This window comes from Pogona vitticeps, chromosome 4 (genome assembly GCF_051106095.1).
Source record: "Pogona vitticeps strain Pit_001003342236 chromosome 4, PviZW2.1, whole genome shotgun sequence".
NCBI classification, from domain to species: domain Eukaryota; kingdom Metazoa; phylum Chordata; class Lepidosauria; order Squamata; family Agamidae; genus Pogona; species Pogona vitticeps.
The window spans coordinates 184,512,501-184,528,561 of NC_135786.1; the positions used below are offsets into that span (position 1 = coordinate 184,512,501).

General features: G+C 40.8%; 1 long non-coding RNA gene across 1 annotated transcript in view; it reads left to right on the forward strand.

Moving 5' to 3' along the window:
* LOC144588566 (uncharacterized) overlaps nt 1-15,147 on the forward strand; it is a 21,390-nt gene extending 6,243 nt beyond the window's left edge. The window contains exon 2 of the long non-coding RNA XR_013544180.1: nt 1-15,147. This exon is cut by the window's left edge and continues 5,484 nt beyond it. This is a non-coding gene — a long non-coding RNA (uncharacterized LOC144588566).
* The last annotated feature ends 914 nt before the right edge of the window (nt 15,148-16,061 follow it).

The following is a 16,061-nucleotide window of genomic DNA, read 5'->3' on the forward strand; positions in this document are numbered from 1 at the left end:
TATTATTTTTTCTTGTGGTATCTCTTAAAACATGTTTTAGGGGTCACTGTATCCTTGTTTAAAATGCAAATGCTTTACAGTCCTGTATTTCTTTCAGATGAGACTGAGACAATCCCAGAATTAACTGGGATATTTGCTTTTCCATGCAGGAATCCCAACATATTGAGATAAAACAAACAAGACAAGACAAAAATACATTGTACCTTAAAGATTAACTATTACCGTGGTACCTCAGCTTACGAACTTAATCTGTATTGGAACGGCATTTGTACATCAAAAACTTCGTAAGTCGAGGCAAGATTTCCCATAGGAATGCACTGAAAACCATTTAATCCATTCAGGCTGTTTTTCGCTCATATGTTCAGGCGCTGTTCGTAAGTACTGTAGAGACATTAGTTCCCATAGGAACTAATGCAAAGCCAGTTAATCCATATTCTATCACTAGGGGGAGAATTTTTTATTTTTTTTCTTCTTTTGACCTCAGATGAACTTAGGTAAAAAAAGGGGGGAGGAAAGGGTGTTTTTTTAATTCGTAAGTCGAGGCTCCGTTTGCAAGTTGAAGCGCATTTTGCAAAACGTTCGCAAGTGGAGACGTTCGTTAGTCAAGGTACCACTGTATATTTTAATGTAAGCTTTCATGGACATGTCCACTTCATCAGACATATGGAAAGAGAATAAAATGTTGAATGAAATATCAGCTTCATAAGTAAAATAGTCAAAATATTCATTGGCTCTTGGATGCATGGTACATCTACATGTAGCAATTTATGGCCTATGTTGTTTAAGGGTACTGTTGTAAACTTTCCTCCAGGAGACAGAAAACAGACCCCAGGCCTGAGCACAGATGAGGGGGAAGAGATAGAAGAGAGAAGGGTGAGGGTTGGAAGACTAGGGAATTCAGTTAAAATTCAAGAGAGAAAAGGCAATTCATAAAAGTAAATATAAAGATAGCAGAGAAGCAAACTCTCAACCTCTGGCTCTGTGGCCAAATACCAAAACCACTGAGCTATCTTACCAGTTAGAGTTCAGCTTATAACTTCTTATATCTCCTAAAGCCTCTAAGAATTCCAACACTTCCCTGCAACCCCAGGAGTCAACCCACAGGAGTCATGGGACATTTTTGTTTCAGTACGTTAGTTTGCTTGAGATTAAGAATTACCCAAGAAGCAAAAAGTCATAGATTTACTCTGAAAATGTTTGTCTGATTAAACAAAAAACTACCCATGCCTAAGGGCTGAAACACAAAGACATTGTTTACAATCCTTTAGGCAACAGTTGCATAAAATGCCTACCTTTTAGGTCTAGTTCTACATGAATTTCAAACCTAAATGTGGTTCTAGGAGTCTAAAATGTTCTTTCTTGGATGGATAAGGATTAAAAGCCTTCAGCTTTTTTCTAATGACTAGAAATTTTATCAGGCAGGTAAAGTAAGTCTAGAATTATTTCATTTGGGATAAGGCATTTGGAGTCTATAGTACAGTATGTGATTTCTGGCAGTTTTGTATTTTGAAGCACTTTGTAAAGTAATTGAAAAGCAATAAAAAGGTGACAAATCAGAAATGCATTATTGATGCATTACTGTATTCACAAAGTACTGCATAGTAAGTTATGCCTAACACAATTTAAATAATATATATTTTTTAAAATAGTGTTCCAAACTCTCATTTTAATTTTATAAAACAGGATGCAGTATCATTTTATGTCTAATTAACACTTGTGAGATCCTGAGAATGCATCCTTGCCTAAGACCATGAAAAGTGTATTTCACAGTCAAACCTGGGTCCATGCAGTCTAACATGCTTTGTAACAGTTATCATCAATCCAAGACACAGTATGATTGTCTGTCAGAAGCTGACCATCACTGATGAACTTCTGTTTGCCTTATACTTTACTCTCCACCATCCCAGGTGTATTGACATAATGCCATTGCCAATTGGATGTAAAAAAAAATTGAGATGTACACCTGGAAAAACCCAAATTAAATCAAAATTATCTTAAGACAAGGTGGGTGATATTACAGCTTGTATAATACCTCAGTTTGCTTAGAATTTAGCCTCATTTATGTCTCTGAAATTAGCCTTCATAAAGTCTAATGTATCTGATGGGCAATATTTTGTCCTGTCATGGTCTTACTAGATTTTTAGATACTATAATCATTTCTCAACTAATCCTACACATGTCATTCTATTGTTCTTTGTAGCTTTCCCTCCTGCTTCAAGTTTCACTTCACTGCCCATACTGGAATGTGCATTATAATTCTTTTTCCATGCTATTCCCAATGCATTTTTACTCAATGCATTGAATACTCAACTCACGTATTCATAGACATATGCTCAACCACCAAGGAAGCAATCAATGAATTAAGCCTAACAGCCCTGACAGAAGTTTGTGTCTGTCAGAATGTAGCTTATAAATGAAAACAAGGGCATTCCATACAACAAGTTACAGCCATTGTTACTTTTTGAAAGATGATTAATCCCACAGGAAAGAACTTAGTGAAATGTTATTAAAACTACATTAGTCATCCATAGAGGATAGAAAAAAATGAAGATGATTTCTCTGCTGCTACAAATATGTCCTTCATGAGAATGTTCTGTCTTTCTCTTTTCGTGGTTGATTCATTGGCCCAGTTTGTCACCCCACTTAGCTCTGAACCGGTCTCCTATTAATATACAAGGTTGAGGGAGGATTTTGAATCACGTAGTCCTATAAATATGTTTCTTTTATTCAAAACAATTCAATTGACAGTTCAAATTGTTAGCATTAGACAAAGTCATGTTTTTCTTCACCAGAAAGTTCTCCTATTATTGTCATCTTTAGGAAACAATTTATGGTCTCTTGGCCAAAGTGTTACATGAGTAGTCTTGGAAGATTTGCTCAAGAGCATAGGGTGCGCATCAACACAATAATGTGACAGCGCTACCCAAAATGCACCAAGGCAGCTGCCAAAGCAAGCAAAGTAGGGCATGGCCATAGCACTGACTGACAAGATGACTCATGGCATCATCTAAAGAACAACTAAGAAAGAATACAGTGGAGGAAGAAAGCAGATGGCCTCTTCTAATCAGTGCAAAGTGTACCTTTCTGGTTTAATGCAAACAAAACAAAACAAGATTTTACAAAAGAGTTCTTTTTTTCTTTTCTCTTTTTTTCACATGAGATCTAGAAAGCTGGCTGGTGAAGGACAGCCAGATATTCAATACAAGTGTTTTCTCATGGGTTCTTCGGCTGAATGAGATGAGTAGGAGCAAGGGCTTACATAAAAACAGAGATTCTCCTAAATCTTCTATATGGTACCAAAATCCATTCTTGGTTTGACTGCTGAAGACCTACAAGAGCTCAGTGCCTAGTGGAGAAAAGAAGAAAAATTGTTTCCTGTTTTTCTGCATAATTGCTTCATGAAAGCCACTAAAAGGATTGTTTCACGCCACAAGGTCTCTTGAAAGAAGCTCGTCATCAGGAAGAGCTCAAAAAGTTCAAACGCTGAAAAGCATTTCCTTGAACTTTAGCCATTCATTCTATCTCATAATCATGTGAAAGGGAAACCACAGCAATCAGAGCTCCACACTAACAAGAAAGTACTTTCTGGAAAATAAATTGATTATGTATTCCCAAAAGAAAGAGTAGGGGGTAGAGAAAGAGAAAGAGAGCTTTGTAATCTTTCAAGCAAATCAATGGCAGGGCTTCTTGTTATGTTTGGTCCATGTTGAATATAGAATATGAAGTCCCAAGGAACTAAAGAAAAAAAATGTCAAGGTTACCGGAGATACTGTACTGTATTGTACTACCTGACATAAAAAAGCTGGATCCACAATTAGCCACACTCCACACAAATGCACTGAAATAACAACTTAAATTCCATTGATTCCTATTGATTTCTTAGTATAACCAAGTCTAGAGTCAACCCATTAATGTTAACACAAACCCAATTCATTTTAAAGTATACTTTGGCATGTTGACCTTACTGGCAATAATCAATATTTTAAAATACATAATGAGACTAAATTTAAACCAGCAGCCAGGATCCAAGTCTCAAAGCAAAACCACAGGAAGCTGTCAGTCAAGAGTCAAGAACCAGATCAAGCCAAAGGTCAGAGCCATACGTTCAAGCGAAAGAATGAGCTAGAGATAGCAAATGTCACCTTTGCCAGTGTGTACAGGATGTATAATCCTTCTGAGTGAGAAGAGCCAACAGGTCCCCTGGGCAAGTGAACAAAATCCGATGTTAGGCAACGCCTTTGTTAAATCACTAAAAAAAAAATGTCCCAAATAAAATGAGCTTTTGAGAGATCTTCATCAGGGAAATATGTTATAAAACTTGGCAGAGTTCAAAATGGTATCGTGCAAGCATGGGGCCAGAGATAATGTCTTTGGCTCATGAAGCCTGATTGCCAACAACACAAAATGGAGCTCAGATTCCATATGAGACCAAGGTGACAAAAGTATCAAGTGGTGGCTCATTCCCCCTCTGCAGACAAAAGGCTGGCTCCTGCTTCATCCTGCAGATCTGCCAGTTGCCTTAGGAGACGCCCCCCCAGATCTGTTCCTAGCATTACAGAAAAACATGAAGCCCGGTCTCAGTCTTTATACCAGCAAAACGGGAGAACATGTCTAGGTTTAAAGTGTGTTACAGCAAAAGTGGTAGTCCCATCTAATGGACTGCAGGAGATGGAATCTTCAGCAAGGTGGAGTCTCAATAAAAAAAGATGTCTTCTTGGAATATTAGAATTTTTCCTAGGCTGTCTCTTATAGTATTTTCAGCACCAAATCTTGAAACAAGCAAGCAAAACCCACTTTTTTTTCTAAGTTGAACAGCTCCAAACAGTGTAACCTTTCCCAAAGCATGTTACATATGGGTTTTCCTTTAAAGTCAATGAATCTTGTTTTAATTTTGGCCAGACTTGTCACGGCAGACAATGATAAAATCCCTGCTTGCAGGGTCAGTATATCAGGAGGACCAGATAAAAGAGACACTCTTAATCATTCCAACAATCTAAGCATTAAGCAGCTCAGCCAAGTCCAGCCACTCACTCAGATGACACTGCTGCTCTATCACAGAGTGTGTGATCCAGTCTAGATCAGGTGGGGCACTCTTTATTTTACTGTCTTTGTCTTGTGTCATTTGTCTTCCATCCTTACCTTGTTATTCTGAGTTCAGACCCTCGAATCGTTCTTCACAGAAGTCTAAACTTCTTTCTCCCTTTGTTTGCTCCCAGTTTTTGAAATATCTATCTTTATGTAAAATTGTTTTATATATATTCATTGTCCTATTTTTATGCTGTTAGCTGCCTAGAGTGGTCTTAACCGACCAGATAGGCGGGATATAAATAAAATAAATAAATAAATAAATAAAATAAATTAAGATTTGGGCTTCAGCTGTATCTTTTATTCAGTCCCTAGCTGAATCTCTTAATCTCAAAATACCAGATATATAATTCACAGGGATTTTTGGTTGTGAGAGTTTGCTGCTGCTGCAAATCAACTATAGGTTTTTACTGACCCTATATGTATATTTAGCCTGGTGAAAGACTCCAAATCATGATCTTCACATGTAAGGCACAGATAGGGATGTCTCATTAGCTTGCATTCATGCCTAGATAGCTCAGCGGTTCAGGCGCAGTTGTGAGTTCGATTCCCCATGGTAGAGGCAGCTTGTGTCATCTTGGGCACAATCCCAGAATCCCAGGGTGCCCCCAGAAAAAGAGAATGGTAAACCACTTCTGAGTATTGTATACCTGGAAAACCCTGGAAACGCTTGCCATAAGTCAGAATTGACTTGACAGCACATGATTATTATAATTGTTGCATTCGTGGAAGTAAAATGTTATATGTAAAATATTCCTTTAAAAAGAGAGAGAACCCAGTTCATGCAAGGTCTTCTACCCTTCATCAAGTACTTGTTGCAAAGCCAAAGAGAGTAACTGGCATGCTTAACAAGCACGTTCTGCCAAGACATTTTCTTTTAGAAGCCCCAGGGGAATGAACAGGAAATCTGTGAGACGGTTCCATTTATCTTGTCTCTTCCCTACTTGTTGGTGTCTTGATTAGAAGTCTTCAATAGGTCAGGATTGTTAAGAATGGTAATTATTCCCCTTTCATTTGCCTATGATCTTGAAAAGCCCTGTTCCTATGTTAGGAGTCAAGAGAAAGATCTGTAATCTTCAACAGCGCTAGCAAAATTAGCCATGAGAGAAAAAGGCCAGTGTTGCCCCTGAAATTAGGTTGTTGAAATGAAGAACATGGAGCTGGGGAGAATTGAGGAATGGTGGGTTTTTTATGTGAAAGGGATTCAAGTTCAGTTCTAGAAACTAGCATCTGAATGCATCAGAGGGAGCTAAGATAAAAAGCAAGGCCATTCAAGCTGACCTGCTAAAAGGTTACTTGCTGTTTTCCTCTTTTCTTCCCTTCCCATTCCTTTTTACTTTCCATGTTTTTTCAGACCATCTGCCCAGAAGACAGGGACTAGCTTGTTTCTCCAGAAGCCCTTTTAATTGAGAAATGGTATCAAAGTCCTTTAGATAAATAATAAACAGTTCTAATGGCAATGTGTAACTATTGATCTGCATCATGTGTACAGAAACACCCTGGTCCTTGATTCTCCCGGGTGTATGTCAGCCTCTATTTTTCATTTGACTATAGCTAGTGAACCTTAATGTTTACTTTAAAAATCCCCACCAACTAGATCCCAGTAGCCTAGATTATTCAGTAATATAGCAATCACCTTCTTTTCACTTGCTCAGACCTTTCATGATGGAGATGTCTACCATTTTAATGAATGAATGCCAGAACCTATGAATGAATATTTAACCTGAAGGTCTTTCAAATGAAATAAAATTTAAAATGGAAGTAATCATTGACAAGAAGCATTTTTCTTCTGGTGGGCAGAAAGCTTCTAGGATGAATGTGATCTCTTGAATCCTAAAAGCTGAAATTGTTACTCACCAAGCAGTGGTACCTTTGTCTTTCATTTCCTCTTTTTTTTTTAAAGCTATAAAGACCAAGAACCTAATTTCTGGCCTTTAGATTTCTTTAATGCAGGACAAGGCTTAGTCATTTCAGAAAGAGATAGATGAGTTCAGTGTAGGTTAGTACCTCAAGGGTAATTTGTTAATTAGCAATCCACACAGCTGCTTTCAGGTGGAAAACTGAGGAAAGCACAAAATGGAAAATCAGACTAGAGCAGCATTACTGTGTTTCAGCTTTTGAGGTATTTCGGGGTGTTTGTGCAAAACATACAACATACATCTTGCTCTGATTTAGATTTCACAATGAACTATAGTTCATCTTGCTGCTTCTAAGTGGAAGAAAAGTGGTGGAATGAAATCCTCAGTTTGGTTTTCGTTTTTTTAGCATTTGACTTCTTATCATTTAATGTCTCAGTATTCCAGCAAGTGTATTCTGCTGTGTAGTGGGTGTCACCATCTGTGTGAAGGTAAACCTTTTTCCAAATCAGATCCTCCTTTGTATTTCCAATCTATCTGGCTGTTTCTCACATTCCATTACTGGCACCTTGATTTCATTGCTACTTCAAGCTTTCCCTGAGTATATCTCCAGTTCAAGAGGTATTCTCTCTCCTTGGCATTGATTAAATATGCCATCATGACCATATGCCAGTAAAACAAAGTGAAAACCACAACCAACTCCAAGAGTACAGCTCAAGACTCTGATGCCAGGTTCTGACCTGATGATGTATTTGATTCAATCCATGCCTTCCCAGATATAGTGATGACCTGATGGAAATGAAACATGGCATTATCACAGATTTGTCACAACCTCTCACCCCCTTAGCCAACACTCGCATAGAGAAGTTGGATGGGAAAGCTCTTGTAGCCACAGACATGGCTTCACATTACAACAAAGAACAACAAGTCATAAGACCAAAACAAAGGGAGGGGGGAAAGAGAGGATTCCCTGCTGCCAAAACCTGTTCCTGGCGGTGGTGGAATGTTAGATGGGCCAGCACTCCAGGTGGGCCATCAGCTCTTGACCCCCACCCTGTAAGGGAGACTATGTGTGGACCCTAGAAGGGCATGGTGGAAGGAGAGCTGACAGCTGTTCAGACACCCAGCAGCAAGGTTCATCTGGGATAATGGATGGGGAAGGTTAAGAGGAAAATAAAAGGGGATGCGAAATGAGAGCTGGGGACTGGTAAGAGGAGACAGGAAGGGACTACTTCTTTGGGGTCCATGGAATGCAGTGGGGCTTCCTCAGACAGTGAAGAAACCAGGGAAGTCACAGAGGAGCTAACACTTGAGGGCAAGGGAGAGGTAGTGGTGCTCCCATATTTGATCTACAGGAGCTCCCACTTCAACCGGCATCCAATGGTAACCCAAGAATCTGATGGATCCGGCTGCCTCAACCCCAATCCAGCTTTAGTGCTGGCATCACACAGTAGATTTAGAGGATGGGTGGGAGAGTCTGCACAAGAGGGGCTAGTAACAGGAACTGAGCCCCTCAGCAGACAGGAACTGAGCCCCTTTTCATGAGGAGGGTGATGTAACTTTGACCTCTGTCTCTATAAGTCAGCAAGCAATAAACCATCTGCCTCTTCACACCAGCAGTCTGGAGCCTATGGAGCTGGTTATTGGGGACACCTTGAACACTGGCCCTGTGAATGGTGGGTTCAGGGTGCGCACACAGGGAACAATACAAAACAGCATGGGAAGCTGAAGGAGGGGCTGGAGAAGCAAAACAAATAGCCAAAGGTTGTTGTGATAATAGCAATCTTGCATGCACCAACACTGGGTATTAGTGAGAAGTGGCTTTGCAACCTAATGTGATTGTTCTTTGCTGCTAACTTGATCAGTAAAACTTTTCCCACCTCTGCCATTGGAGCCAAGCCCTCTACTTCTTCCTGTTTGTTTTTGCTTCCATTGTTTTGTTGGTAGCTTTCTTCTTCCTCTGATCATCCTCCAAGCAGCAAGCATGCAAGGGCTCCTGCATGCTGGAGGCTCCATTTCCCCCAAAAAATATTTCTTCTGACTGTAACTATGGATCATAACTGTAAGTAGAGATACCTTTCATCAATTTTAAATGTTTCTAGAGTGATTTTTACAATGCAGGCCAGGGAGTGGTTGGTGAAACTGGACTGAACTCTCCACATTTCTGTGTGTTTTTCTTTCTGTCTTATACTCTGCTAACTGAAAGAATAATCAAATTCCTAGAAAAGTTTTACCAAAAAGTCCCCAATAAAAATCACCTACAAAAGCAGCAAAAATCTTTTAATTCTTAACTACTAACAAATTTGGTTTGTCCTAAAGTTTTGTGGGCTGTATCCAACTTCTTCAGATACATTTCAACATGGCTAATCCTTTGGATCTTTCCCTCCATCATTGACAGAAGCATCTGCTGGATCAAAGACCATTCCATTCATAGGAAGTTGGTTGCAATTTGGCTATGACCTAGCTACAACACAGTGTTTTTGTTTTTTGTGGAAAAACATATGGCAAAATCAGCTACCTAACTTCTGCACAAATTTATAGGAAAGAAGACACCAGAACCCCTAAGCTACAAATCTATTACAAAAAGACTCTGAAAGCTGAAGTGACTTTGAAGAGCCATTTTCAATCCATCAGACTCCAAAATAAAGCCTTTGGAAGAGAGGTAAAGTTGAAACAGCTTCAAGAAAATCTTGGTCACAAAATAAGGGTCACATTTATTAGGTGAAGAAAAGCTCAGTAAAAGAGTGTGCATTCATTATTCTCCAAGTGAAGATTACTCCTTACATTTAGCACAAAGTCCAAAGGTGTGATCCGTGTCCAAATTAAAAGAGAGATTTCTTCTCCCATTTTAAAACCATTATTTAATGAAAAGAGTTAAGGCATGGCCAAAGGACACAGGCAATAATAGTAAGTTGAAAGCTTAGGAGTTACTTATAGAACAGAGGGCTTATGACAGTTACCTCCAACATTTGCTTCACAGTGAGTAGATAGTAAACATCCAGGTGTTTGTTTTTTGAAAGAAAGACTTTTAGCATGCTGCAGTTATTAGAATATACTCCTTAATGCTGTGTTAGTCATTTTTAAAGGCCAAAATCCTATTGCCCCATTCTACCGGTGCCATGCTCTTTCATAGACTAATAGATTAATGGAGTTGGAAGGGGCCTATAAGGCCATCAAGTCAAATCCCCTGCTTAATGCAGGAATCCAAGTCAAAGCAGATCTGACAGATGGTTGTCCAATTTTCTCTTGAATGCCTCCAGCGTTGAAGCACTCGCCAGTCCACAAGGTTCCATCGTCATATTGCTGTAACAGTTTGGGAGTTTTTCCTGATCCTCAGCCTAAATCTGGCTTCCGGTAGCTTAAGCCCCTTATTACATGTCCTGCACTCCGGGATGAACAAGAACTCTGGGATGATCACCCTCTGTATGACTATCTTGTAAATATTTGAAAAGTGCAATCATATCTCCCTTCAGTCTTCTTTTCTCAAAGCTAAACATGCTCATTGTTTTTTAGTCTTTCCTCACTGAGCTTGGTTTCCAGTCTCTGGGTCCAGTCTCACCCTCCTCTGAACTTGCTTCAGTTTTGTTAGAATCCTTCTTCAAGTGGGGTGCAAGCTTTTGCACACCAAAGTATCCAATACCAACTTGTGCAAGTAAAAGCTCTGCTGAAATTAACGGAAAATCGTCCCCACTTTACATGACAAGCATGAGAGAGATTTCAGGACCAACCCTGAAGGTTGCATAACTCAGTGAAGGCTGGATAGCTCAATGAGTTGGGTACCTGGCCGCACAGCTAGAGGTTGGGAGCTTGATTTCCACTGTGCTTCCCAGGAAAACCACTATGCTGTGTAGCCTTGGGCAAGTTGCACAGTCCCAGGGTGCCTGAGAAGAAGGAACTTCTGAGTATTGTGTACCTAAAAACCCTGGAAAGAGCTGTCATAATTCAGAATCAATGACACATAATTAATTAATAAAATGTATACTTACTTTAAATATTTCTGTTACAAATCACACTCCTACGTCTAGAGAGAGGATTTCTATGACATGTCACATTTTCTCTGCAACCTACATTTCAACCCATAAACACATTCAAACATGTTTATGAGTAATTTGGCCTTTCTCACCAGATTACACATAAACATGTTCAAACCCACCCATAAGCTCTAACATAGGTTCAAAAAATATATGACATGTCATAGAAATCCTCCCTCAACATGTGCATTGTTTTTCCTCACCTGAGTGTTCTGTAATTCTTGCCAGAGGATATTATGGCTCTTGATTAAAACATCTACATAGATACAGTATATAGATATATGTTTGTTTGGGTCCTGTCCTTGATCGAACATGGATTGGCAGAAACATGTGCTAACACAGCCTAAGGTATATACCTTTTCAGCAGAGATTAGTCAGAATAATTTAAACTGCCTTTTTTGCCTCTCCTTTTTTGGTAATTTCTGTGTCCAAATCATGTAATTACAATATGAAGTTTTCATTAAAATCATATCCATTCATCCAGCTTCATGAGCCTTTGTTGTCTAAAATATTTTTCCCGTCAAATTAAAAAAAAAGCTTTTGTTACTGTTATTTGTTAGTAGTTTAAAGATAGCTTTAAGAGCAGGAAATGGAAAGCCAAATGTTTTATTTCCTGCTACTAAGCTACTTCTTTTTTTTACAAAAACATTTAGCCTTTTTAAAAATCTAGATTTTTTTTACTGTTGTCATTCCTGTAAAATGAATTGTATGAGGAAGCTAGTATTCCCAGGGACAACTTAAGAACAGTGTCATTTCACTCTACCAGCAATTGCCTATGCAAATTATCTTCATCTCCATTTAGATAATGTCCTATGGACAGAAAAGAATGGATTTCCTATGGGAAGGATTCTATATCAGATGTGATGTTCCATTTCTGAAAAAAGCAATTGATCTTTGGGGCGGGGGTTCAATCCTATTGAAATCTTATTTGATCTTACTGGAAATTAGTCTCTCAGCAGTAGCCTTTTCAAGTGAAATGCCAATAACTGAGTGGTTTTTCAGCATGTGCACGATATAATATTGCTCCTGCTTTGCCAAGCCGAAGATCTGACATTTCCTCTTTTGCCGTATTGTTGTCATAGGCAAGCAGTACCGATATGCTAGTGAAACTGCAGGACAGTAAGAACTGTGCATGCAGAGTCTTTGCAAGCTTGCAAGCATACAAAAGTGGACATTTCCTACTCTGCTTAATTGGTACTTTGCACATCTACCTGGGGTGCAGTCAATTGTATCAGGGATTTGCTTCCAAAAGACCAGTGGGAAAAGAGAAGGAATTATTGATACATACATCAACAGATTCCTGGGGTTGATTGTAGATGACAAGTGGACAAATGTATTAGTCCAGATGTTTTCATTCATTCATTCATTCATTCATTCATTCATTCATTCATTCATTCATTCATTTTATATCCCACCTATCTGGTCAGTTAAGACCACTCTAGGCGGCTAGAAATTCAGTTCCATTATTCCATAGTACTAACCATGCTGGCTCTGGCTCATGAAACTAGTAGGCCATAAACTTGTGGAGGGCCACACTTTCCACATCCCTTCAAGAAACTGTGGTTGGCAGGCACATGCTAGAGACCCAGAACTGGCAAAGGGCCTGCTGTGCTACCCAACAGTGTCACCTTTACCATTTCAGAGAGATCCCACAGGAAAGCCACATACAGAGTGATTTCTCGCTTTGTATGCTCTGCCTCTTTGAAACCCATAAGCTATGCCTTTCCCCACTGCAAATAGTTTTTGAATTTAGCAGTGGCACATCCATGGAATACTCTGATGGCAGCTGCTGTTCCACATGGTGGCCATAACATGTGGACATCTCCATATTGTGTCTATTTATTGAGCAGACTCAGTGCCATCATGACTGGAGGTGATAGGAAATAGTGATGGACAAACGCGTTCTTTAAGATGTTGTTAGAGTACAACTCCCATCACCCTTAGCCAATGATGAGCAATGCTGGAAGTGGGAGTGCAACTACATCTGGAGGGCTGTACTATATCTACCGCAGTCTAAACTGTCTTCAGGTTGCAGACAATACACAGAGTGGTTTGTTTTACACCTTATAGCCACAACATGGACCAAATGGCCTACAGAGACTGTTTCTAATGGAGTTGTGTGGTTATTTGGCCTTCAGAATTGCTCCAAAATTTATCATAGGCCCAATGAATCTAGGTCCCTTTGTGATGTTTATTTTAGAATTAAGGGCAGAACGTAAGTCTCTATTTACTTTCCCCCCAAGTTTGTGAAATTTTGTACAAACCTCCTTAATCTACTCAAAAGCAGGAACCCAATCCTTTCCACATACATCCTATGGACTTGGTAAGAGGGACATGCATTTTGTGCTTGAGTGTCCATACCCAACTAAAAAATGCACCCTTGGAACAGACACCCAAACTCTCTTTTTCTACTGGACATGTGGATTGAAAACGCTTGGCATAAAAAGAGTGGTCACAGCTTAGTCTGCAATCTGGCCATATTTGTCTCTGAAGCTGGGTAAATCCAGTTATGAGTTATGAGTAGCATCTTGGATACATTTCCCTTTTTCTGACAACTGCTTGGAATAGAAGTAAGAGGCTGACTGCGCAGGCTGTTTATCCTACTGTTTGGAGGACTGCAGAGATGGGCTGGTGCGCTCTTATAGATAGCAATCAGACATCTTAGTTAAGAGTGTCCCAGCTCAACCCCCAGAGTATTTCTACCCACACTTTTCTGGCCCCTGTCAAGGGTCTTCTACTTTTCTGGTGTGAGTAGGATCACACTGGTCTGGATAGGTTCCAGTATGTGTGCAAAGCAAGCCTTCCTCTTTCAATTTTCCAGTATCATGAAGTGGCCTAATAAGCAAGCCACTTCAGAATATTGGCAACTTAACCATCTCCCCTGCTTGGCAGAGAGCAGGAAAAGTGAAGAAATTTTTTGACTGTATGTAGACTATCGCTGATGCACTATATCAATTATATATATTTTTAAAAACTTTTCTTTTTCCCCACCTTAAAGGGTCAATTAGGAAACTACCCACAATCAAATCAATGGCGGTGGCTTTGGCCACAGACAGTTTCTTGTCTGGTCCTTTCACTTGCCCTCTGTCAAGTCAGGGAAGTGGTTAATTTGACAATATCCTGAAGTGGTTTGCTTATTACGATATTGGCAGAAGCCATTTCCATGTGAGCTGTCAGGCTTGATTAGGCTGGTCTAATCATGCCCTGCCATTCCCAGGCCAACCACACTGGCCTGCTCCCTGCTGCTAGTGTAGCTATGCCCTAAAAGCAGTAGAGAGAGATCCTGGAGATGTTAGTGTCATCATGGAATCACACTGAAGTTCCATTGAAAATGACTGGTGCAATTATCTTCCTTTATATAGAGCCCAGATGGTCAGTGTGTGTGTGTGTGTGTGTGTGTGTGTGTGTGTGTGTGTGTGTGTGTGTGTGTGTGTGTGTGTGTGTGTGTGTGTGTGTGTGTGTGTGTGTGTGTGTGTGTGTGTGTGAGTGAGTGAGAGAGAGAGAGAGAGAGAGAGAGAGAGAGAATGTTATAACCATCCTTCTGAACATATTTTTATAAAGCTTCTGCCCCCAGGCATTTCAATAAATATTGTGTAGTTTCTTGTACTAGGTCTGCAGTCAGTTAAGGATATCTCAGGGCTAAGCCCGTCTATCATTTCCTTCTTTTGCCCATCACAAATGCAGAGAAAAGGAACATAGGATGCTGCTGCTTTATAAACATTGGTCCATCTAGCCCAGTATTTTAATTTTGTCCACCAGTGTCTCTTCTGACTTTCGGGAAGTGTTATTTTCTCACCCCATCTGGTGATCTCTGATGTTCTCTAGCAAGCCTCCCATCTCAATTACAACCAAGTTTGGACCTACTTAGCTTTTCAGGCAAGATCTATGTGTTTAAGATGGTGTGGTGGTATTGTATTAGCTTCCATTAATAAATTAACATGCAAGGAAAGAGACAAAGAACTGGACACACAGAAGTGGAGCTGGATTGGAACAAAGACTGAAACATTCTGAGGAGAATTTAGGGACACACCTCAATGGCTCTACTTGAAAAATAAGGGGAAAGTCCATCAAGTGTAACAAGGGTAGCTTGTCACACTGTAAAGTCAAGTAAAATAACACACATCAGAAAGGCCCCTCCTCAATACAACTGAAGCCTAACATTACTTCCATGTACTGTACAACCACCTCAAGTCATCTCTACTGCTACCAGTCACAGCCACCACCACTCTGATCAGGGATAGGATGGTACTAACACCAGCAAGCTAGCCCTACTGCTGCTTTTTTGCTGCCACAGTCATTACCAGACACAACCTAGCCCATGCTAGCAGCTGTCACCTCAGCGGGAACTCAGAAGCAAACTGTGGCAGATTTAGGGCTGGGTTGGTGTTCTGCAGTATGCAAGTGCCACAAGACTGACTTTCGTCCCCATGTAGTTACACCAGGGCTGGACTGGGACCAAAAATCGGCCCTGGCATTTAGAGCACACAGGCCCACCTGCTGTGGGGACACAGGCCCACCTGGCTTTGGGCCAGGATTGGCCCTATGGACCCCTGAAATGCACCGGGGGGATTTTGAGTGAGGTGCTCTCGCCATCAGCCTGGCCTACCTCACAGGGCTGTAGGGAGGAGGATAAAACTTGGGAGGGAGCCGAGGATATGAACAAAACGAATAAACAGAAGCTCCCTGTGCAAGAGGAGTGTATCTTTTCTGCCGCAGCACATCCTAAGGAGCAGGATAAGAAGGCAACTCGTATCTAAAGCGGGGTTGTGACATTCTCAGGGGACGGTGAAACAAAGACAGCGTAGCCCAGCTCTGATGAGGAAATTTTCACTTAAAAAAAAAACTGGCCAGGAAAGTTGATCTTCCCGGGACCGGGTCAGGATCCCTCCGGTCGAGGCTGGGCTTGCCGACGAAACTTCAGCCCAGCCTCCACAGGCGCGGGAGGGAGGCGGAGTGGCCGCGTCCCCATGGCCGCCGCCTCCGCTGCCCGGAGCCCGCCTTCGCCGCCGCGCTAGGAGCCGGGCCTCGGCATTGCCCCCCCCTCGGGCGTGGGTGCGCTCTTGGGCCGGGCGAGGAGGTTGGGGGGGAC